This window comes from Tursiops truncatus, chromosome 5 (genome assembly GCF_011762595.2).
Source record: "Tursiops truncatus isolate mTurTru1 chromosome 5, mTurTru1.mat.Y, whole genome shotgun sequence".
Taxonomy (NCBI): Eukaryota; Metazoa; Chordata; class Mammalia; order Artiodactyla; family Delphinidae; genus Tursiops; species Tursiops truncatus.
In genome coordinates this window covers 31,685,230-31,708,834 of record NC_047038.1, presented here as the reverse complement: position 1 = coordinate 31,708,834, position 23,605 = coordinate 31,685,230, and the positions used below count along the sequence as shown (strand labels likewise).

Sequence of the window (23,605 nt, the reverse complement as noted above, 5' to 3'; positions counted from 1 at the left end):
GATCTTTTCAAATAACAAGCTTTTGGTTTCATTAATTTTCTCTTGATTTCCTGTTTTCAATTCCATTGATTTATGCTCTAATTTTGTATTATTTCTTTTCTTCTATTTCTTTGGGTTTAATTTGCTCTTCTTTTTCTAGTTTCCTAAGGTATAAGCTTAGATTATTGATTTTAGATCTTCTTTTCTAAAATGTGCATTCATTGCTATAAATTTCCTTCTGCTTTTGCTGCGTCCATAATGTTTTTTTTTTTGCCGTACCACGTGGCATGTGGAACTTCCCCGACCAGGGATTGAACCTGTACCCTGCAGTGGAAGCGCGCAGTCTTAACCACTGGACCACCAGGGAAGTCCAAAATAATTTTTTTTTTAATTTGGCCATGCCACGTGGCATGTGGGATCTTAGTTCCTTGACCAGGGATTGAACCCTCACCCCCTGCATTGGAAGCATTGGAGTCTTAACCACTGGACCGCCAGGGAAGTCCCTGCATCCATAAATTCTGATGTTATATTTTCATTTTGATTTAGTTCAAAATATTTTAAAAATTTCCCTTGGGATCTCTTTATTGGCTCATGTGTTAATTAGAAATGTGTTATTTAATCTCCAAGTATTTTGGGATTTTCCAGCTATCTTTCATTATTGATTTCTAGTTTAATTCCATTTTGATCTGAAAGGAGACATTGTATAATTTCTGTCCTTTTAGATTTATTAAGGTGTGTTTTGTGGCCCAGAATGTGGTCTCTCTTGGTGAATGTTCATGTGAGTTTGAGAAGAATGTGTGTTCTGCTGTTACAAGATAGAAGTAGTCTAGAGATGTCAGTTAGATCCAGTGGATTGATTGTATTGTTGAGTTCAACTTGATTTTCTGTATGCTGGATCTGTTAAAGTGACTTTTAAAGATCACACTTAGCAATGTCAGAATCCAGGTTAAAACCAGGTCTCCTGACTATACTAAAGTATTCTTTGCTCATTCTCTGTCCCTCAGGAAGCCTCTTTCCTTTCTTGTTTTCATCGTATTTCCCACTGCTCTCAATTAGAGAGTGACTCACCACCTAATACATTATTACAGTGTAAAGTACCATGAAAGAGTGAAAAATGAACGTGTGTATTCTCAGTGGGGAGACTACGCATGCTTGCGTTTCCTTGACATATTTTTGTTTGTTTGTTTGTTTAGAAATGTGATCCAACATCGGGATTATTTACTGTCTGTAAACCTTTCCGTAAGGGTGAATAGCAATTATTCTTTACTTTTCTCTAGAGCAAGCTTTAGACACTTCAGGGAGGTTAGGGAGGACCTCAGAGTTTCTTTCTCAAGGCGCTAAACCTCATCTCTCTTCTCTGAAATCAAGGTGGTGTCCAAAGTATTCAAAGCCCATGGGTTGATTTCAATAGCAAGAGAGAGGGTAGGATGGTCATTAATAATGACATTCATAATGTTTACTCAGACTCTTCCTTCGTGTACTCTGAGATATAGCCTCTGACCATGCATGACTTAGAAGCTCAACGTAAGAGTACACAGCTGATTTACTTACTTGGTCAGCATCGCTATCCATTTTTATGACAGCCCGGTAGAGCCTGGTTTCTACCAGCAGGTGCTACCAGCAGGAGCTCTGGTTTACATTTTGATTCTCACCACTGGCCCCTGCCCTCAAAATATGTTCATCATCCCTGGGCTTTGGATGCGTTGCTTCATTTTCCTTTATTTTGCTCAAGGTTCAGTTGCAAAACCTTCTGCTAGTGTGCCCCCCATTTCACTTCTTTCTTCTTCCCCCTTTCCAGTTATTCCTGGTATTTTAATTGTTATTTTATTTGGACACCACATAACTCTTTGTGGTCCTGAGAGTTTACTTTCTTGACTCAACATTTTGTTCTCTGAACATCATCCTTCCTCCAAGACTTAAAAAGAAGATCTTGAAAGACATTGCTTTGTGAAACAGAGGATTATGTAAATATGCCAGTATGTATTTTGCTTTGATATTGCTTAGAAGGAATGTTGGAAACCTGTTGGGTGAGGATGTCTGTGATGGGCCATGATACACAGGTAGACCAGGTAGACTTTATAAGAGTTAAAGTAAGTACAAATTATTCATGTTCTAAAACAAGAGAAGCAAACTGCTGATAACTAGTGAGGAGGCTGGAGTAATCAATCTCTTAGAAACGTTAAGAGCAAGGACCACAAAAGATTAAGAGAGAGAAAAATAAGAACTAGAGGAAATGGATTACAGAAGCAAGAAACTTGGGAATCTAAAGGAGACTTCCCAAGCAAGAGCTGGAGAGCTAGCGCAAGTCTAGTGCTGGCTGAATTACTCAGGTGTAGCTAGTCTGCTCATTCTGTTAATCTACTCAGGTACCTATACTACAGAATCCTTGCGGTTTTGATTATAATGCTTCTGTATCCTGAGGAGTTACTCTGCCTCCCCACAAACGTCCTTTCTCCCTGACCAGAGGTGAATTCTCTCTGTCTGGCAGCCTCCTTCTAATAACACCCCCTCCACTGCCCCCCCCACCCCCCCGCAGTTTGTTTCTTTCTTAATTCATATTTATCCATGTCTGGTTTCATTTTTACTTCTAGTTTCATTTTTATTTTCAAAGACAGCATTTTATTTGAGCAAGAGTAGTAATCACAGCAAATATGTACATTTTACTTTAATTTTATGAACTATATAATTATGCTATATTTAACTAGAGGGGCTGATCTCTTTGCTACCTGGTGGCATGTTACCACAAATGGCATCTTGCTAAAAAGAAAACTTCTTAAGTTTCCGAGACAGAATGTTTTTATTTGCCTACCCCACACATAGTTACCAAAATGAAAAATGAGGTTTATTATTTTTATCCTTAGTTTAAACAGACTCTGTGCTTATCATAATACTAAACTTCTTTAAGAGACTGTTAATATAATAGCTGATATTTGGAAATTTATTTTGGGAGTTTAAGACTCACCTTTTCTCTTTAACTTTTAAATTATAGTAACAACTCATGTTTATTTTAGAAAATTTTGAACCTTGATACGCAAAGGGAAACCTTAAGTCATCTATAATCTATCACCTGTTAGAATTTTGCGTGATCTTTCCAGCATTTACATTTATGTGTGCAACTTTTTTTTTGCAGCGCCGCCCGGCATGTGGCATCTTAGTTCCCCGACCAGGGATCGAACCCATGCCCCCTGCAATGGAAGCGCAGAATCCTAACCACTGGACTGCCAGGGAATTCCCATGTACAACTTTTAAAAAACAAGATAAATAGGGTCAGACATATATCACTGTTTTGCACTCATGGATATATCATGAACCTCTTGTCACTCCCCACTCAACATGGTAGAGAAGTATTTCAGTATTCTGTTGCATTCATTCATCACAATTTATTTAAGCAACCCACTGTTTTTGGATACTTCGTTATTTCCAGTTTTTCACTGTTATTAATAATGTCAGAGGCTCAGAGTTAAATCTTGTTCACATTCTTAGGGTGTTTGTAAAATATAAGAAATGTATTTTACAGTAGTCCTAGAGAGCGGCTTGATAATTTTGTGGGTTTTTTTAACACAAATATTTTGATTTGGGTTTCTTTGCTCACCAGTAAGTTTAAAGCACCTTCTCACTTTCAGTGTTAAATTATAAAAATATTGTTTTCTTTGGTTGCAGTAGGTCTGAAAGCATTTCTTAAAATTAAGTAATTATTGACGTTTCACTGTTATGATACTATGTGGTACTATTTCTTGCGACTTTTACTCTAAAGAGTTGAGGAATTCGAATGTAACAACAACTTTGTGTCCTGAAGGAAAGAACTAGATTGACAATTGTCTCTTCATGGAAGACCTAACAGAAAAACTGTAGAGGCTGAGAGACACAGGGCTTTTTAAATCTGTTCAACTTTTTCTCTCTGGGCTTTAAAAAAAAAAAAAAAAAAAAGCGCTCCTATTTCTGGGATGTTTGAATGCTGCTTGTATTAGGCAGAGAGAAGTACAGAGTGACCTTTCAAATTTGAGTCTATAATTAGAAGACACTATTTGAGTTCTCATCATACAGTTTTACTCTTAAAGCCCCCGCCTAAATTAGTCCATCCTCCCTCCCCCCCGTTTCTCCCTCCCTCTCTCACTCATACCTGCCATGTGTACATCCAAGGACTCTGCTTCTGAAAATTTTCAAGGCATCAGACTTGCAGGTTTCATGATATGTAATGCTTTCCTCCCTTCCTCCCCCCTTTATCAGATTACTTCAAGGACTTCATTGTCTTACTCGCCAGGGGCTTACATGGGAGTCTTCAGGAGCACAGATGGCTATCTCATAAAGCGGGGGTTACTCAGTGAACAAATAATATCAGCTATGTGCCAGGAACAAGATAAACCTGACAGATGTGGTCCCTTCCCTCATGGGGTTTACAGTCTGACAGAAAAGAGCCAGTAAACCTTTACCAGTAGTTGACTAGTTAGTTACAATTAGCAAACAGTTATGGTGGAGAAAAAGTATAGAGCGATGTGGAAGCAGGTAAAGGGGACCCTAATCCAATCTGGAAGAGTCAAGAAAAGGCTTCTTTTCAAGGAAGTGATGTTTGTCCAGAGATGCACGGGGATTTATTATACATGCCACCCTCGGTTCTTCTTCCTTGCCAAGTGCTATGTTTAGTGCCTGTAAACTGCAAGTGAATTCATCTATTTCTGCTTTCTTTGGGTGGCTTTAGTAATACCCCCCAAGAATTAAAATGAAAATACATCGCTACAGTTGATTAACAACTTTAAGATGGAACACGATTTCAATCCGAAGAAACATTCTTAAATAATCAGTCCTAAGAGCAACACACTTTGCCTGATGGAATGAAACAAGATGACAAATCACTGGAACATCAGCTAATTCCCAGGGTTTGTGGAATAGCGTGGGAGTTCAGCTGTGTCGTGTCTTCCATGTACAGCAGGGGAATATCTGAAGGAACAAAGGTCCTTTGCTAGCTAAGGTTTGCCCTCTAACAACTAGTCTTTAAAATAAAAATTAATCTATTTTCCAACTTACAATGAAATGTACCTCCAGCACAATGGCTTTTGTAATTTGGAAATGCTCCACGTTTAACTGTTCGATAGAGCCTGAGATGACTGTGACAAATAGGAATATTCTTTGAGCTGTTCAATCCCCTGAGATATTATGGCTGTTCTTTGGCCAGATGGTGACTCTCAAGTCCATTAGACTTAAAAACAGAGGCTTCTGTGGAAAGTCACTTTCAACGCATCAGGTTACTTAGTGTTTTTATGGGGCTGTATCTTGGCCATCTCCTGATGGTAGAGAATTTGTTCCACAGATTTGGAACTGTCTTCTCTTCAGCTCTCATCAGATGCGTGGCTGAGGGATATGGAAGTAAAGGATGGATTTCTGGTGCAGTTGTGTCCCTGAAATGAGCCAGACCATCAGAGCTGCTTATTTGTATTGCATTGCGTTGGCTTCCTACCAAAGAAACTCCAGAGAGCCATGCTTCGGAATTTATTGAGGGTCATGGTGAAAAACTAACATGTGACATGGTCTCCCTGATCTGTGCTGTTGCTCACTGCCTCTTGTGTCTGTACACAGTGAGCATGTTAGAGCTAAGTGTCAAGAGAAGCTTTTTTTCCGCTAGGGAACAAACATAGTTCCCCATTCCCCATCCTCCTAATACGTGCAGATACGGCGATACTCATACTCTGAGTTTGGACAGTTTTGTCTCTTCTCTTTTTTGCTCTAGCTGCAAAGGAACTGAGAGCCAAATATGTATCCCAGTATTCGTCATGTTGTAAAACTTAACCAGTACACTCAATCCCCCCTGTTCTTTCCTTTCTATTTTAGTTAGTTAACAAATATGGATAACGCATACTATATGCCAGGTGCTGTTTCTAAGGTCTTTATAAATATTAACTCCTTCACCCCTCTTAAGGACCCTATGAAGTTAGTGCTATTGTTATCCCTATTTATAGATGAGGAAACTGAGGCACAGGGAGGTTATGTATCATGTCTGGAGTCCCAGAGGTGCTGAGTGTGGCGATTCCTCACTGGGAGTGGGTGAGACAATATTCAGTCACAGGAAACACACCCGCACTCCTCCCACTGCATCTTGTGATCAAGAACCCCTGGGCTTCCCTGGTGGCACAGTGGTTGAGAGTCCGCCTGCCGATGCAGGGGACACGGGTTCGTGCCCCGGTCCGGGAGGATCCCACGTGCCGCGGAGCGGCTGGGCCCGTGAGCCATGGCCGCTGAGCCTGTGCGTCCGGAGCCTGTGCTCCGCAACGGGAGAGGCCACAACAGTGATAGGCCCGTGTACCGCCAAAAAAAAAAGAACCCCTGGTCTCTATTTACCTGGCTTTCTGATCCTATGTTACTCCTTTTACAGGAGGATTTTACTTCTTAGCTGTATCATTTACTTTATTCCTTTCTGAAGTGATGCATGGTATATATACTTCAAATTAAAATAAATGAACTTCCATGACACTCTTTTAAATGGGTCTTCTCTTAACTACTTCAGGATGTGTACAGAGTGTTTGGAGTAGTGAGCATGAATTTGCAGTCTAACATCCACCCCCTTTACCCATCTCCTTTTCAACAAGAGCACACATTTTGAGTTTGACTAGATGGAAAAAACTATAAGCTGATGATGTTATCAGTATCATTAATACCATGACAGAAACAATTATAAATGTCCACAGACTTAAGTTATGGCCCAGGAACCACTATCTGCTCTTCTTTAATTTGACTTACCCCTGCTACCTAAGAAATAAACTGTTGCCCTGTTTTATGAGCTACTTTAAGTTTCAGCTTCTCCCAACTTGACACTCTGGGCTTGTTTCTACATACCGCTGTGTGTAGGTACACGAAAAGCATTGGACCTTCGGGATGTGTGTCTTCTTGAGAAATCTCTTTCTTAGCCCAGTTCTTACCTTATCAGGTATCTTACCTTATCAGGTATTTATCTAAGCTAACTTGACTCTTGACCTTATAAATAGGCAATTGAATTGATCCTTTTGATAGAGTAGCTCAAGTTGGCAGATACAAAGATTAGCCCATGAGATTATTGGTGGGTGTTAACAGTGCAACCAGTGTCCCTACAGGCAGGGACAGGCATGGTTTGGGGATACTTTGAGGCCATATTTTTAGGCACCTTTACTATTAAGAGGCACATGTACTACCTGATTGAATATGAATATGCATTAATTTCTTCTAACAGTACCTCAGTGTTCCAGAAATAGCTTAAATATGGGGAACCTCTGAAGGGTTTCAAGTGAGAGTAAATTTTTAGAAAGATCAGATTTTCCTGTGGAAAATCCGGCGCGGGAGAAGATTAAGGCAATCCAGGGGAAACACTGGTGGCTGGAAGTAGGGTCAGGTTAGTGGCAGTGGTGGGTGAAGTCAAGAGAGAGGTCATAGCTGGAACGAGGTCCCAAGTGAAATGAGAAAGACATTCTCTGAGGGTGGGGCGGTCTTTTCAAAGGAGTGAACATGGCCCACTGAGAGTATTGTATGGTGTCTGCAATGTAAACTAAGTTGCTTCCTATTATGGGCCTTATTGGAACGTAGCATTGTTGACCAGTCTATTCATCTCTACCCGGCATTTCAGATATACTTACAATTTTTAATTTTAATTTTAATTTTTGGCCACGCCGAGCGGCTGGCAGGATGTTAGTTCCCCAGCTAGCAATCGAACCTGGGCTCCGGCAATGAAAGCACCAAGTCCTAACCACTGGACTGCCAGGGAATTCCCTTGTTCTTTAATTTTTATAACAACTTTATTGAGATGTAATTCATACCATAAAATTCACTCTTTTAAAGAGTACAATTCAGTGATTTTTAGTGTATTCACAGAGTTGTGCACCATCACACTATCTAATTTTAGAACATTTATATCATCCCCAAAAGAAACCCCATACACACTTTTTAAAAAAATTTACTTATTTTTGGCTGCGTTGGGTCTTTGTTGCTGCACGTGGGCTTTCTCTAGTTGCGGTGAGCGGGGGCTACTCTTCTTTGCGGTGCCTGGGCTTCTCATTGTGGTGGCTTATCTTGTTGTGGAGCACGGGCTCTAGGTGTGTGGGCTTCAGTAGCTGTGGCTCACGGGCTCAGTAGTTGTGGCTCGTGGGCTCTAGAGCACGGGCTCAGTAGTTGTGGTGCACGGGCTTAGTTGCTCCACAGCATGTGGGATCTTCCCGGACCAGGGCTCGAACCCGTGTCGCCTGCATTGGCAGGTGGATTCTTAACCACTGCGCCACCAGGGAAGCCCACTGCGCCACCACTGCGCCACTAGAAACCCCATACACGTTGATATTCACTACCGATTCTCTTCTGCCTCCAGCCCTTGGCAATGCTCACCTACTTTCTCCATACCTACTTCTCTCAGAGGTATGGACTTGCCTCTTCTGCACACTTCAAATAAATGGAATCATGCAACATGTGATCTTTTGTAACTGGCTTCTTCTATTTAATGTTGTCAAGGTTCATCCATGTTCTAGCATATATCACTCCTTCATTCCTTTTTATTGCCAAATAATATTTTATGATAGGGATACACCACATTTTGTTCATCCATTCATCAGCTGATGGACGTTTGGATTGTTTCCATTTTGGGCTGTTATGAATAATGCAGAATGAACATTTGTGCACGAGTTTTTGTGTGGACTAGGGCTTTCATTTCAAGAACATTCGTTCTTGAGTCTCTTCCAACAGTTGAGTATTTTTGGTGAAAGTGGGATCTCAGTTGAAAATCAGTTTCTGGTTGTGGATATGTATGTATATGCCCTGTAATTGTTAAACATACATTTTAATGAAATCTGTTAAGCATTTAAAAGGTATATATACGTCAACTACCAAATATCGTGTGTGTGTGTCTTTGTGTGTGTGTGTGTGTCTGTGTGTGTATCTCGGTCTATACTCTTAGGATATTCATATGGTGGTTCTATGAATTGTAAACTTCTGGAAAATGGTATACATTTTACTTCCACCCCCCAGTCAAATTTCAGCTACTTAAAATCCGTTGAAAGAGAGGAGGGAGAGATGACTAGGTGGAGCATAGTGGATTTTTAGGGCAGTGAAACGACTCTGATACTTTAATAGTAGATACATGTCATTATACCCATGTCCAAACCCATAGAACGTATGCCAGCAAGGGTGAACGTTGCTGTAAACTGTGGACGCTGGGTGATTATGATGAGTCCACGTAGGTTCATTGATGGTAACATATGTACCACCCACTCCATGGGGGACGTTGATGATGGAGGAGGCTATGCGTGTGTGGGGAAGTATGGGAAATCTCTGCACTTTCTGCTCAATTTCACCGTGAATCTAAAACTCCTCTAAAAAATAAAGTCTATTTAAAAACCCATTAAAATATCACAGCAGTTGTGTGTATTTCGAAGGGAATCCTCCACCATTTTGTTTGAACATGACAGATTATGCACCGCACAGCAGCCTGGGTTTCGGTGACACTGAGTTTGCCTGTGTATTGGCAGTTCCTCACCTGCTCTGCAAAGTCCTCGGTGACCTGGCCTCTGGCCTCTGGCCTCCGCTGCACTTCTCTATTCCTGAGTTTCAATGCTCCATTGCCTTTCCATTCTTTCAACCTGCCTGGCTCATTCCTGCCTCAGGGCCTTTGAACCAGCTGCTTCTTTGACCTGCAGTGCTCTTCTTCCATATCCCAGCCCCCATTATTATTAAGTCTTAACTCAAATAGCATCCCCTCACTCCCTAACCACTTGCTCTAAATCAGCCACGCCAGCCTCGCTCTGATTCTGACTGACTCCTCTCAGTGGCATTTATCACAGGCTTCTTTTATCTGCTTGTGAGCATCATGATGGGAATCCACCTATCTTCCTCGCTCCACCTCTGAACAGGTCTGTCAGGTATTAAATTAATGTTGGTGGAATGCATGGCCAAGTTGCTTTTCTCCCCCTGAAATTCTGGTACCTGTTAGAGCCAGTGTTCTCCCATGACTCCCGCAGGGAGGGCAGTATCATAGAACTCATCGTTTCACCCTCACCCCCAGAAAACCAGCAAAACATAACAAAGCATCATTCTTATTTAACCTCTCACTTTCTCTGCCTTTTAGAGCTATCATCCTCTGCCCCTCCCACTCTTCGCAGAAAGGATCTGCTACAAGACTGAATGTGTTCACTGCTTCGAGGACCAGGGACCACGGTGGGATTTGCTGTGCTACCATCTGCAAACAGTAGGTTGGGTGCTTCCTGGTGCTAGATCAGAAGTGTGATTTGCGTCCGCTGAAGGTTGGTTGCCTACCACTTGTCCTGCAACTTCTCGGCTATCTTCTCTTTTCTAGTTAAGACATTTTGAAAATGCCTTAACTCTGAGAATTTCTATTTTATCCTCAAGAGAGTCTTAGATTTCAAGCTGTTTCAGGTGAGTGGATGTTTCCTTACTTGTTGGATTGTTGTCTTAAATGACAGCAAGAGAAGTAGAGGTGACACCCAAACTTCCTAACCTCTTTGCGTGACTGCCAAAATACAGCGCTCAGTAACTGCCTCAGCTGTGCATTAAGAAAAATTAGTGGCACTAAAAATCTTCAAAGAAACATTGGTCAGCTGTGCACCTGTTCAACAACATGACTGAAATGATTACTAGCAAAGTTATTCTGTTTCTGCACTTTTTAAACTAAGGTCAAAGAAATGTGGTAGTTATACCCATTTTCTGCCCACCGAGGAGGAAGGAAGTTTTCGCGTTCATGATTGACATTGTGCAACTCAACTCACTGTCTAAACTAATTTGAATTTAGTTCCTAGGATAATTTTACTCTTGAAAATATAAATAGGAGTTGCATTTTTAATGCACAAGATTTTCTTTTCCTTCTCTATAGCTAGGGCACCTTAGGAGCGGGGCTCCGTTGGCTCTTATGATAGCCATTCTTCTTCATCAATTACTAGTTAGTGTGGTGTTTGCCTAAAAAGTCTTCAGCCCAAAGATGTACCCCAGGGCCATGTAATCCCAAGTTAATTAAAAATAAATTTTTAGGAATATTTAAGAGTCACTGTTCAGCACAGCATTCCATAGGCGTATTTGTTTGTCTTCTGTAAAATTCAAAATAATTCTAAGAATGTTGCTAGGATTAGAATGCCCATATGGGCCAATACTAGGAATGACAACTATTTCTGAATATTTGACCGCAGTGATATCTCTCCCTTTGTCTGATAGTGTCTGTCCCATGGAAGCTGGGTAAAGAAAAGAATTCATGTATTCAACAGATACTTACTGAACAATTTCTGTGGGCCAGGCGCTCATTTCAGTGTTGCGAATGAGGCAGTGAACAAAGCAAAATTCCTGCTTTCATGGAGCTTTTAAAAAGCCCCTAAATAGGGCTTCCCTGGTGGCACAGTGGTTGAGAATCCGCCTGCCAATGCAGAGGACGCGGGTTTGAGCCCTGGTCCGGGAAGATCCCACATACCGCAGAGCACCTAAGCCTGTGAGCCACAACTACTGAAGCCTGCGCGCCTAGAGCCCGTGCTCCGCAACAAGAGAAGCCACCGCAATGAGAAGCCCGTGCACCGCAACAAAGAGTAGCCCCCGCCCGCTGCAACTAGAGAAAAGCCCGTGCGCAGCAACAGAGACCTAACCCAGCCATAAATAAATAAATAAGAAAAGCCCCCAAATATCCTCAGCAAACAGATGGGAGAAGGGAGGCGCAGATAACTTGACTCACTCTCAGGTGTCCTGGGAAAAGCTCCTTCTAGATGGCAGACAGGCACAGGTGAAAAGGAGAGAGTTGGAACCTGATTCGGAAAATAAGATAAAGCAATCTTAATGCTCTAGTTTAATCACTGCAAAATAGAGAAGCTTATTAAAACAATAAACAAAAAACAGGTGCCAGGGTGATGTGACCTAGGCTTAGAAAAGAAGGATTACTTTTCAAGGATAGCATTTTACTTCATGTTTTTCAGGTTCGCAGATTCCTGCCCAAATTCTGCCTCCACCACCCGGTCCCAGCCTCAGCTATCAGTGCCTAATGCAGCCTTCCAGAGTATCTCTGTGCACAAATATGAATTCATATTTGCCCCCTTCATAAAGTAAAAGATAGCAAACTATACTTTCGAACAATGTATTTTTTTCTCCTGATATATGTAGGAGGGTTTAACAAATCAGTACAAAGAGAGCGTCCTCATTCTTTTTTTTTTCTTCTCTCAACAGTCACAGAGTAGTCCATTGTATGGATGTACCACAATTTAAATAGTGACCTATTGATGCACATTTGGGTTGTAGCCAATCCTTGCTCTTAAACAATGCCGCAATAAATAACTCTGTGTGTAGGTTATTCTGCATGTACACAATTATATGTGTATAAATTTGCAAAGTAGAATTGCCAGTCATAAAGGATGTGTATAATTTTCATAGCTGTCTTGTCAAATTGCCTCCCAGAGGGGATTTATCTTATTCTCACTCCCTGCTAGAAACTTGTGAGACTAGCTGTCATTTGGGTCGGGATTTTTCACCAATCTGATAAGTTAAATGGTTTCTCACAGTTTCAGTGTAGGAATACTATTCATTCAGAATTTTCAATGGCATTTTTAAGAAGAAAGTGCCCAGAAAAGTAAACAGGACTAGAATTCAGCTCTTTTTATTATGCAAAAAAAAAGGACACTGAAGGCCATCTTAGCTCTTCTACTATGTAAGTTAAGACAGTGTCCACGTTAAAAATGCTGCATTTTAAATCCTGAAAATATACAGGGTAAAAGTGCTTCTTAGGATCTTGATGTACCTAGGTGACCTGCTAAGAGTAAGACCTTTCTCCTATAGTTTGGTCCTGTATGGTAGCTAATTGAAATAGAACAGTGGACAAAAATGAGTTAACACAGCAGGTCTGAGACTGCGCTCCTTAGAAACACCCACTTGCAAGGTTGGCCCTTGACTGGTGGTACCTGGTAACTTAGATTTGAGGAGGGTTCCCACCATTTCCTGGTAAGAATGGCTCACTGTGCCTGGACTGTTTGTGCAAACAGTATGGTTTCTGTTGAATGCCTGCTTGCATTCCGGGAGTGTGGAATTTAGGTACATGTCTAGCAGAAGGTTCCTATGTGACCAGCCCTAATAAAAACCCCAGACACAGAGTCACGAATGAGCTTCTCTGGGAGACGATATTTCACAGGTGTTGTCACAACTTCTTGGGGAAATTAAGCACCACCTATGTGATTCCACTGGGAAAGGACTCTTGGAAGCTTGCTCTGGTCTCCTCTGGACTTTACCCCATGTACCTTTTTCCTTTGCTGATTTGCTTTGTATCCCTCTGCTGTAAAAATAGCCATGAGTACAACTGTATACTGGGTCTTATGAGTCCTCCTAGTAAATCATCAAACTGGGAGTGGTCTTGGGGACCACTTTGCAAGTCAGCTTGCAAAGACTTTAATATTCTCTCTGTCTATATTGGTATTAGTGGTGAGCGACACATATTTTTAGCATGCAATTAATTGACCTTTGACATTGTATCTTGACTTGTAGTCTGTGTTCTATTGTAAAATGTGCTTCAGAGTTCTAACTGTGATTTACATCTAACAAGTGGAGGCAACAAGATGGCGGCTGGATATTGGAGAGTTTTTTTTTATATATAAATTTATTTATTTATTTTTGGCTGTGTTGGATCTTTGTTGCTGTGTGCAGGCTTTCTAGTTGTGGTGAGCGGCAGCCACTCTTCGTTGCGGTGCGCAGGCTTCTCATTGCAGTGGCTTCTCTTGTTGCGGAGCACGGGCTCTAGGCATGCGGGCTTCAGGAGTTGCAGCACGTGGACTCAGTAGTTGTGGCATGCGGGCCCTAGAGTGCGCGGGCTCAGTAGTTGTGGCTCGTGGGCTCTAGAGCTCAGGCTCAGTAGTCGTGGCGCACGGACTTAGTTGCTTTGTGGCGTATGAGATCTTCCCAGACCAGGGATTGAACCCATGTCCCCTGCATTGGCAGGCAGATTCTTGACCACTGTGCCACCAGGGAAGTCCCATATTGGAGAGTTTTATGTTGAGTGGTGAATCCACAATTGGTTCTTTGGTCTTCCCAGTGTCTATACTTAGGCACCACAAAAAAGAAACTAAAAACTTCTTGCTTTAATTTTCTATAATTTGATTATTAGGTAAAGGAATTTATTCATATTCTTCTGGATTCATAGCCACAGAATTTTAGCTAGACAGTCTGATTTCTAAGTATGCTCTGATTTTAAAGCTTAACTGCAAACCAATAGTTCTGGAAACATCACTTAGCATAGCAGATCTTTGTCCAAATAGGACATAAGGCCTAAAGATTGAAATAAAGCTTATTTTGCATAATTGTATTATATTAGCATCCCGTTTTAAATTTTTCAAATGGAAAACTGATAAAAGTGTTAAACATAAAGATTTATTTCTTTAAGCTGCTTTTTTTTTTTTTTTTGCGGTACGTGGGCCCCTCACTGTTGTGGTCTCTCCCGTTGCGGAGCACAGGCTCCCAACACGCAGGCTCAGCGACCATGGCTCATAGGCGCAGCCGCTCCGCGGCATGTGGGATCTTCCCGGACCGGGGCACAAACCCGTGTCCCCTGCATTGGCAGGCGGACTCTCAACCACTGCGCCACCAGGGAAGCCCTAAGCTGCTTTTTAAAAAAGAAATTAGATGGCTTCTGAAGAGAAGTGTTTGTATGGTTTAAAAATACTACATGTAGTCCAGAGCAGTGGTTCTTCATGCTTACGGTTGACGGGTGTATTTTTGTTGATAATAACTAAGATTGAATGACATTGTGGCAGCCATTGTTGTTAGTGTTTTACATATAGAACCTCATTTAACTTTGTGAGGTAGCTATTATTAACTCCAGTTTGAGACAGAAAGAGTTTAAGCAATTTGCCCAAAGTTAAGTGATTGGCTGGCCAGAACATGGTAGGACTAGAATTTGAATTTAGGTCATCTTTCTCTATAGGCTGAGCTCTTAGCCACTCTGCTTTCCTGGGTCTCATGGTAGCATCTCACTGGTGCTACAGAAAATTGGTTCTTCGAAGAACCTTATACATTTATCCTTGGGTATAGGGATGATCTGGTAATTTTCTGCTGAGAGTAAGAAATGTTCATCTTCTCAGTTTCTAAGTGTCGGAAATCATATGTGGGATCCTTCCAAAACACAAAACGCTCCTTGATCCCATTATCCTGGAGGCAAAATCCAAGTATCATAACAAGGCCTTACCAACCTCTTCATAAGCCAACCTTTCCGCATTTCAGCCAAGCTGACTTTCCTTTTGTTCCCATACACACAAACCACATTCTGCTTTGCTCCTTAAGGCCTTTGCATGTGCTATTCCTTCTGCCTTAAATAACCCCACCCGCACCTTGCCTGACTTTTCTTCATCCTTCAGATCTGAATTGAAAAGTCCTTCTTCCAGGAAGCCTTCCCTGACTTTCCTGAACTGAGGGGCATGTGTGTCTCTGTAGCATCTTAATTTTACTATCCAAACATTTATATCCTTGTGTTGTAGTTATTTGTTTCCCCAACTAGGCACAAGCTGTGTGAGGGCAGGGACTAGGTTTGTCTGGTTTACTTGGTCTTAACAGGCACTCAGATAGCAGACGTTCAAATACCTAAATGAAGGTTAAATAAGGTTTTGAAAGATGAGGCAGAATTAGCAATTTAGGGACTTCCCTGGTGGTGCAGTGGTTAAGAATCCGCCTGCCAATGCAGGGGACACGGGTTCGAGCCCTGGTCCAGGAAGATCCCACATGCCGCGGAGCAACTAAGCCCATGCGCTACAACTATTGAGCCTGCGCTCTAGAGCCCGTGAGCCAAACTACTGAGCCCGCGCGCCACAACCATTGAAGCCCGCGTGCCTGGAGCCCGTGCTCCACAACAAGACGAGCCACCTCAATGAGAAGCCTGTGCACTGCAACGAAGAGTAGCCCCCGCTCGCCGCCACTAGAGAAAGCCCATGCGCAGCAACAAAGACCCAACACAGCCAAAAAAAAAAAAAAAATTAGCAATTTAGCTTTCGGAGTACACAAATGCAATAAACTGTGGTGGTATCATAGATGAAGCTCTACTCCCATTAATTATCCGAATTCTTCAGTTATAGCATGGGAACGAACATTCTTTTGTTACTGAAACTCGCATTAAGCAGGTAGTCAGCAACAACTTCATGAGCTTAAATACTAAGCTTTCTGCTGGCAGTTTCGTGTCCCAAGTCTAAACTGCATTTTGGGAATCTGAAGAACGAAGCTCTATACCCCCAGTTATATGCATGAGCCTAAACATCTCATAGGGCTGCAGCAGGTCCACTCATGAGCTCTGAACCCCAAATTGGGAGAATCTGCTTACACATCGTTAAGGACTTAACAATACTTTGGAGAGCGATTCACCCCCCCTCCCCCGCATGTTGCTTGCCAGCAGTAATTGTAACCTGCAGTTATCCATTTGTAGATAATGAGAGTACCCATTTCTTAAATCTGCTATGGAATTTGTCTGGTGGACTTCAAGAAATTTTTAGACATGGAAAAAAATTTTTCCCTAAAAATACCTTTCAAAAAGAAAATATTTTGGAGAAGATAAAGTTTTAACATATATTTAAGATGAAAATCTTTGCTAAGTAAACTTATACACCCCTTTGTCAAGAACAAAATAAAACATCTATTATTCATTATACTTTTAATAGTACTTAAAGATATCAGGCATACTGAAACCCCTGTGTTAGGATGAATATTATTTGATGAAGGGAAGAAGAAAACTTTCTAAATTATATTTGTCCCCTTCAGTCCATTAGCATTAAATAAATTTAGGATTCAGGACTTTCCCAGTAAGATTAGAGGTAACATTTAGGCACATCCTTACAATCTTACTTTCTGTGTCCATAGCTCACATGGCTGAAAAGGACCAGACAAAAAAGCAACATAGTATCTAGTATGTGTACATGTGTGTGGCTTTTTTAAAACCACTTTCCCCCTTTGAATATTTAATGCATAGAAATGATTAGTAAGAATGGTAAATCCATAAAATCTTAGGGAACTAGTAATAACTGGTGGAAGAAGTTACATACAATGCAAACCCAGAGTGTTTTATTCTAGATTTTTGGCTTCTAGAGTGACCTAGGCATGCGTGCTACTTTATGTTTAAAGACAAAGCTCAGCAAGGTGACCTTAGGCTGCCAGTGACATTTATTTATTTACTTATTTTTGGCTGCGTTGGGTCTTTGTTGCTGCGTGCGGGCTTTCTCTAGTTGCGGTGAGTGGGGGCTGCTCTTCATTGCAGTGCACGGGCTTCTCATTGCGGTGGCTTCTCTTGTTGCGGAGCACGGGCTCTAGGCGCACAGGCTTCAGTAGTTGTAGCTCACGGGCTCTAGAGCGTAGACTCGGTAGTTGTGGCACACGGGCTTAGTTGCTCCGCGGCATGTGGGATCTTCCCAGACCAGGGCTGGAACCTGTGTCCCCTGCATTGGCAGGCGGATTTTTAACCACTGCACTACTAGGGAAGTGTAGTACATTTATTTATTTTTACAGTGGTGTTTGAGGGTGAACCCCTTCAATTCTGAAGCTACTTGTATTATGGTATCAGTTCTTTCAGGTAAAAAGACAGGTATATGTAAAGGTGTAATAGTTTTTCTGGCCTGAAATATGGTCCACCAAATGAGTCAACCCTCTGGTTGCCTGAAAAAAATTCCTTCTTTGACTATGAGGTCAGAATTAGTGACTCAGGACTGTTCAGGAATATATAAACTGTGAATTCATGAGAGAATTAATTCTTATAGGGATGGCAAGTAACTTCCATGACAGCCTATAATTCCAATTCACTTTTATATGTAAGAATCCTGTAATTGCTTTTTGTGTTAAAGCTCTTCTTCAGAACTCAATAGAAAAAATAATGTAGCCTGTATTTCAGCTACAAGAGATCTGTAGATTCTGTGCACAGCATAGTGGCCTTTGAATTCCCTGACTTGAAAAGAATTGAAGGAGCCTCTGCTCCCAGTGACATGGAAAAGAACAGTGTCAAGGTTAAGCATGAAACCCACCGTCTAGTGCTGGGAGGAGTTCGCACCGAATAAATATCTGTCCTGCGTCTGACTGTACCTGTGCCTGAGTCACTTTCCTCCTGCCAAACACAAACAGGTTACTAGGCAACAGGAGTGATTCAGACACTCTAAACATGTCACCACAGTGAAATGTCCATCTGCAAGATTTCCAGGAAATGCCCTTCTCGTAAGTCACTGGGGAGCTAGATAAACATTCACACAGGCACCGAAGGCATCAGATGACCCAGAGCTAGTAGCTGTGTGTTAAATTGTAGGGCCAGCTAATATCTGGAAGGAAGTCATCTCTCAGGGCAAACACAGACTGTTATCTGCATGGTAACTGTGGGAAGGAAACATGGAGGAGAAAAGGGTGAAATCTCTCCCCAGAAGGACTCATGGGGAAGGAAATCCGTTGCTCTTGGGGTAGGGGGAGGAATAAAAAGCACATTCCAGATTGTTAAAGTAGACCAAGATTTCAGAAAACCTAGCAGAGTGGCTAAGATTGCCTGGGTTCAAATCCCACCTTTGACCACTTGCTGGATTTCTGGGTTTCACTTCCTCATGCCTCACATGGAGGTGATAATGGTACCCACTCTGTAAGGTGGTTGTACGTATTAACATGTTGATGTTGGGGAAGCTCCAATGCCTGGTACCATAAGCTCTGGGGAAGTGTAATCACGTCCTCCATCCTCCAGGCATCTCCCTAAGTAAGGGGTGGGGGCAGAATTGTGTAGGAATGAAGGAAAACCCAAAAATAGGTGAGAACTTTTCAGGGGTTTATCTGTTCTTTTTATCATTTTGAGAACTGCAATTATAGAAATTATAGCATCTTTTAAGAAACGTCTCCAAGGGTTTTCAGCATTACACACTTTGAAAATTATTTATATATTGATAAAGTACATCAGGATTATGCAGGGGGAGGAGGATATAATCATGGAGATTGCTTGAGGGCTTCCAGGGTATCAGCAATATTCTGAAACTATGTATGGGTTTTTGCTTTACTATTTTTTATACTTGATGTTTTATCCCCCTCTTCATATAAGATGTATTATAATTAAAAATGCAGTCACCCAAAGTAAAGCACTCTTAAATTGGGTGAAATTTTGGGGTCTTGTATCCCATATGGAAATTATAATTATGCAGATCCATTACTGACTCCTTTAGAAAAAGAAAGGTGCTGGTGGTATTTTGGAAAAGGGTGAGATAGAGCTGGAGTCTTTCAGTGTGTGAACTGACACGTTCATTCACAGCCATTCTAGTGCCTCTGAATGCCAGGCCCTTGGCTGGTGGCCACATTGACACAAATCAGACGTGGACTGTCCTTGCACCTTCTAACCCAGCAGAGGAGATACCCTGTGTAGGCTGCAAACTACAAACCGTAGGCTAGACTAAAGACATGGGAGGAGCATAGGTAAGGGGAGAAAGGCATGGCATTGAATCCCAGTCTGATCTTTTCAGAGTTCTCACTTCCCTTGAATTTATTTTTTGAAGGGAAAGCAGAACGTTAGCAGATTGGATTGAGAATACGTTGCTGCACGTTGGGCTGGGCTTAGTGGTACAGCAGTGCTGCGGTGACTTGAGAGAGTTGTGAGATTAGGAACTGTTTTTCCTTCTGCATTTGGAGAGTCTGGTTCTGTCAGGTGGGGATGCATCCCAGGGAGGGATCCACTGTAAAGTCAAGTGAAAGAAGGGGATTAGAGAAGTGCCTCTCAGGGTTGTCTCAAGAGCTCAACGTAGTAGTCCATGGTGTAGCACTGGTACCTGACACCATTTTATTCAATAACCATACAGATTTCTTTATTACCGAACTAGCAGCCAAATGACTTAAGGGTAACTTTTAACTTTCTGTAAAAGGTAAGAGACAAATCCATTTAACTCTAAAATTTCTCACTTTCCCTAAAGCCACAATGTATAGTGCTTCATTCACTGAATTTAGCATTGAAGGTAGCATTGTTTTATATTGAGTCTTATACCTTGAATAACTTTCTGAGTGTAGAATATTGATTTGGGGGAAATACTTTTTTTTTTTTTTTGGCCACTCCGCACGGCATGTGGGGTCTTAGTTCCCCAACCAGGGATTGAATCCGTGCCCCTTGCATTGGAAGCATGGAGTCCTAACCACTGGACCGCCAGGGAATTCCCAGGGAATGCTTTTAAGTTTGACTTGTTTTATAAAGAACCTAGAGTTTTCCCATTAATTAATTAATTATTCAATAATTATTGAAGGTAATTGGTATACAGTAATATTATATAAGTTACAAGTGTGCAATATAGTGATTCACAATTTTTAAAGGTTATACAACATTTATAGTTATTATAAAACATTGGCTATAGTCCCTCTGTAGTACAGTATATCCTTGTAGCTTATTTTATAGGTAATAGTTTGTACCTCCCATTAATTTAGATTCTCAATCTTTCATCAGGAATCTTTATGTTATTTGATGGAAAACTGTATTAACCATTATTCATAAAAGCTTACTGAACCAACATAGCTTATTTTCAGAAACACAAGAAGCCATAAATAATGCCTCAAATGATTCAAATGAACTTTGATGGAGTTCACTTAACTTTACTTGTTGCAAAAATGTTTGCAGTAGGAATTTGTTATTTTAATTAATGAAGTTCTAACACATGATCGGCTGCTTTTCTAAAGTTATTTGTTCCTCTGCGTGTGTGTGTATGTGTGTGTGTGAGAGAGAGAGATGTGTGATATTAAAAGTGGAATAGTCTGCTACCCAGAAAAAAAAAATCAATCTAGGATTGCTAATCCTAATTACCAGAGAAATCTAGTCTTATTTGACTCTGTAGCTTGTCTGCCTTTAAACATTAATGCTAGTAGAATAGGTAGTTTAACTCTTCAAATCAAGATATACAATTTCCAGTTACTTGGAACATTTTTACTTCTTAATTTTTAATATTTCATAAAAGGCCTTTTAAAATATAGTTTACACTAATTTGTATTATTCCCTAATTTTGAATCTGCATCCACATAGTGGTCAGTTGGTATAATAAAGAATAATACTTGATTCTTTTATACCCTTTGGTGTTGGTCCTGAGCTGACTCAATAACTTTCTATTTACCTTGCATCTAATTAACCACCTCTTATTCTATGGGATAGGACCTTTCACTTCAACCTTATGAAATTATTTTCTTCAGTTTTAATGTCTTATTTCTTCTCTATTTAATTAACCTGAGGTCAGAAGCTCTTTGTTAAAATTTTATTTAATTGGCTTCAATCATGGTAGGAAAGGGGTTCTGCATCAGGCCCCCCACAAAAGTCTTCTTACTCCATACAGATGCCCAAATAGTGGATGGAACCTAATGGGTGATTCTTCCATGAATTTTATTTCCCTTTTCATGTGGTCTGTTCTGACAGGATGACTTCTGACATTGAGAAATAAAGACATAAGCTAACAATTTTAAAATTGTAATGTGCCAATGGCCAATCATTTAACAGAGTCCCCTATTTGAGAATGTGAGACAGGTAAGGCAGAAGAAACTGAGGACCAAGGGGATTGCTTTAATTCTCATCAAGTAGTAGAGTCAGGGTTAGAACCCAGATCTTAGGATTCTAAGATGTTACCATACACGGTTGACCTGTATTTATTTTTTTTCTGGTATTAGCAAGGGCATGTTTTAGGGGCCATGGTTATTGAGTGAACTTTTGTTGTTCATTGTTTTAATAAACTCATGTGGACCTGTTACCCATAAATTACCTGCATCAAACTAATTAAAATGCCAAAACATTTTAAACCTTTGAGAGAATCGATTTCTCACCCACATGACCAATCTCGCGGTGTTCTGAGCACTAAGAGGAAATACCTAGACCCTCTGATGGTTAGTACACTCTTTATCAGTAAGGTACCTTACTCTACTTCTTTTCTTTCTGTGAGAAATGAGATTTTTGTTTGCTTTCTTTAACCGTCTTTGGTGGAATCACCAAAAATACAATAATCAATTGACTTCACAATGTGAATTAGATTTGTTAAAGCCCCAGAGAAATCTTCTCGTCTACCTAGTTATTAGGCATGGCCTTATTTTTGTAGATAAGGAAAGCTACCAAAGTGGTCAACCAACATTTCCAAGAGGACTTTCTGACAGTTGATCTTCAAATATAGGTTTCTGATTGCACTTTGGTGAAAATCTATGCAGAGAAAGCCTGTTTATTTAGCCAGTTATCTGTTGAAGTACACTAATGTCCTTGATGAGTGCATTTTTGTTTTTAGAGTTGGTGCCACTTTTAGAATAAAATGAAGCAATTATCTGCTCCAGTAACAATAGGATTCTGAGCTTTTTTTAGAGTTAGCGTCTTCTTTTGCCACTAGCTCTTTTGTCCCTGTCGCTACCACACCCAGATATTTGCCAAATATCAAATTCACATTTGAAAGCTTCATGATTATTAAATATAATGTTTAAGTAATTCTGTGGATTTTCTTATTACTGAGATCTTTGAACTGATGTCTGATTTGCCTCTCTAGAACACCATTTATAAGAGATTTTGTATAATAATTGTGCATGAATATATAGTCAAAAGGCAAAGTAACAAATGGTGACCGTACCATGAAAACGTCAGACACAAAGCACCCCAGAGGGGAAGGTTGGTTTCTATCTAACAAGCTGGAAGTTATAAATTGGCATTTGTCTTTCAACGGGGACACTAGGTTTTGTAACCTCTCTGGGCAGTGAGTGCTGTGTTTGACAATTCTTTTCTGAGTCCAGGAGTTGTAGCAAGAAAGGTTGTTTGGAGGAAGTGACATCTAAGCTGGAACCTGAAGCATGAGAGGCAGGTGAGCAAGCAGGAGGGTAGGGGCGAGAGGAGGTTCGGGCTGCTGAAAAATTATATGGAAAGGCCTGGTAAGAGGAGATATTGCATGTGAAGGGAACAGAAGTTAAGCAGTTATGTCTGGAAACACAGGAGTTAGGGAAAGGAAAAAAAAAAAAAACAACTCACAAACTGAGCCTGAAAAGGAGGGCAGAGGCCAGATTATGAAGGTCCTTGTAAGCAGTGTCACCCATCAGAAAGACACACCAGCATCTGAGAAGCAGTCTGGGGAAAAAAGATAATTGGGGAAAGGTGATCTGACCAGATATTTGTCATTAAGGAAAGAAAGTTTATTTTGTTTACCTATAACGGCATTAGTGTTCTGTTGTTTTTGCTTTTGTTTTTGTTTTTTTAAAGAGAGCCTTGAAGAGGCATACTGAAATATTTACAAGTGAAATGATGTTTGGGATTGTTTCCCAAAAAACCCAGGGTAGGGGATAGGTGAAATAGATTTCCCATGATGATCATTGTAGCTGATGAGGTTTGCTGTACTATTCTCTCTACTTTCAATACAACATTTGAAATGTTCTATTATAAGGTATTTTGTTTCTGTTTGTTTTTTGTTGTTTTTTAAGTCAGAATAAGCAATGGACTTTTGGCCATAGGGAGCCATCTAAGGGCTTTAAGGAAGCCAGTAAAGCAGGAAATGGACTGGGAACAAAACCAGTACTTGCTCAGTCCTTTCCCACAGTGACTGTGGCGCTTCAGTTTCTCCTTGTGCAAGATTTATAACTTCAGGTCTTCTTAGTGACCTGTTCTCTATTATCCACTTCTTCTTAATACTTTCACTTTGTATTCAGTAGTCCAAAATACTAGTAGTACCCGATACTCCTAGTACTACATCAG

The 23,605-nt window shown here is 40.8% G+C and overlaps 1 protein-coding gene across 11 annotated transcripts in view; it reads left to right on the top strand.

The window, feature by feature from the left end:
* SGMS2 (sphingomyelin synthase 2) overlaps positions 1-23,605 on the top strand; it is a 113,974-nt gene that overhangs the window by 26,763 nt on the left and 63,606 nt on the right. For 6 of the 11 annotated variants that reach the window (XR_002174883.3, XR_002174884.3, XM_073804999.1 and 3 more), the window contains exon 2: positions 10,046-10,220. The exons of 2 other annotated variants lie outside the window; for them this stretch is intronic. The gene's annotated coding sequence lies outside the window, so the exon portion shown is untranslated. Of the gene's footprint in view, positions 1-10,045; positions 10,221-10,249; positions 10,354-23,605 lie in introns of those variants that run through there. 3 more of the 11 variants (XM_073805001.1, XM_019927782.3, XM_073805002.1) reach the window with 2 other exon arrangements.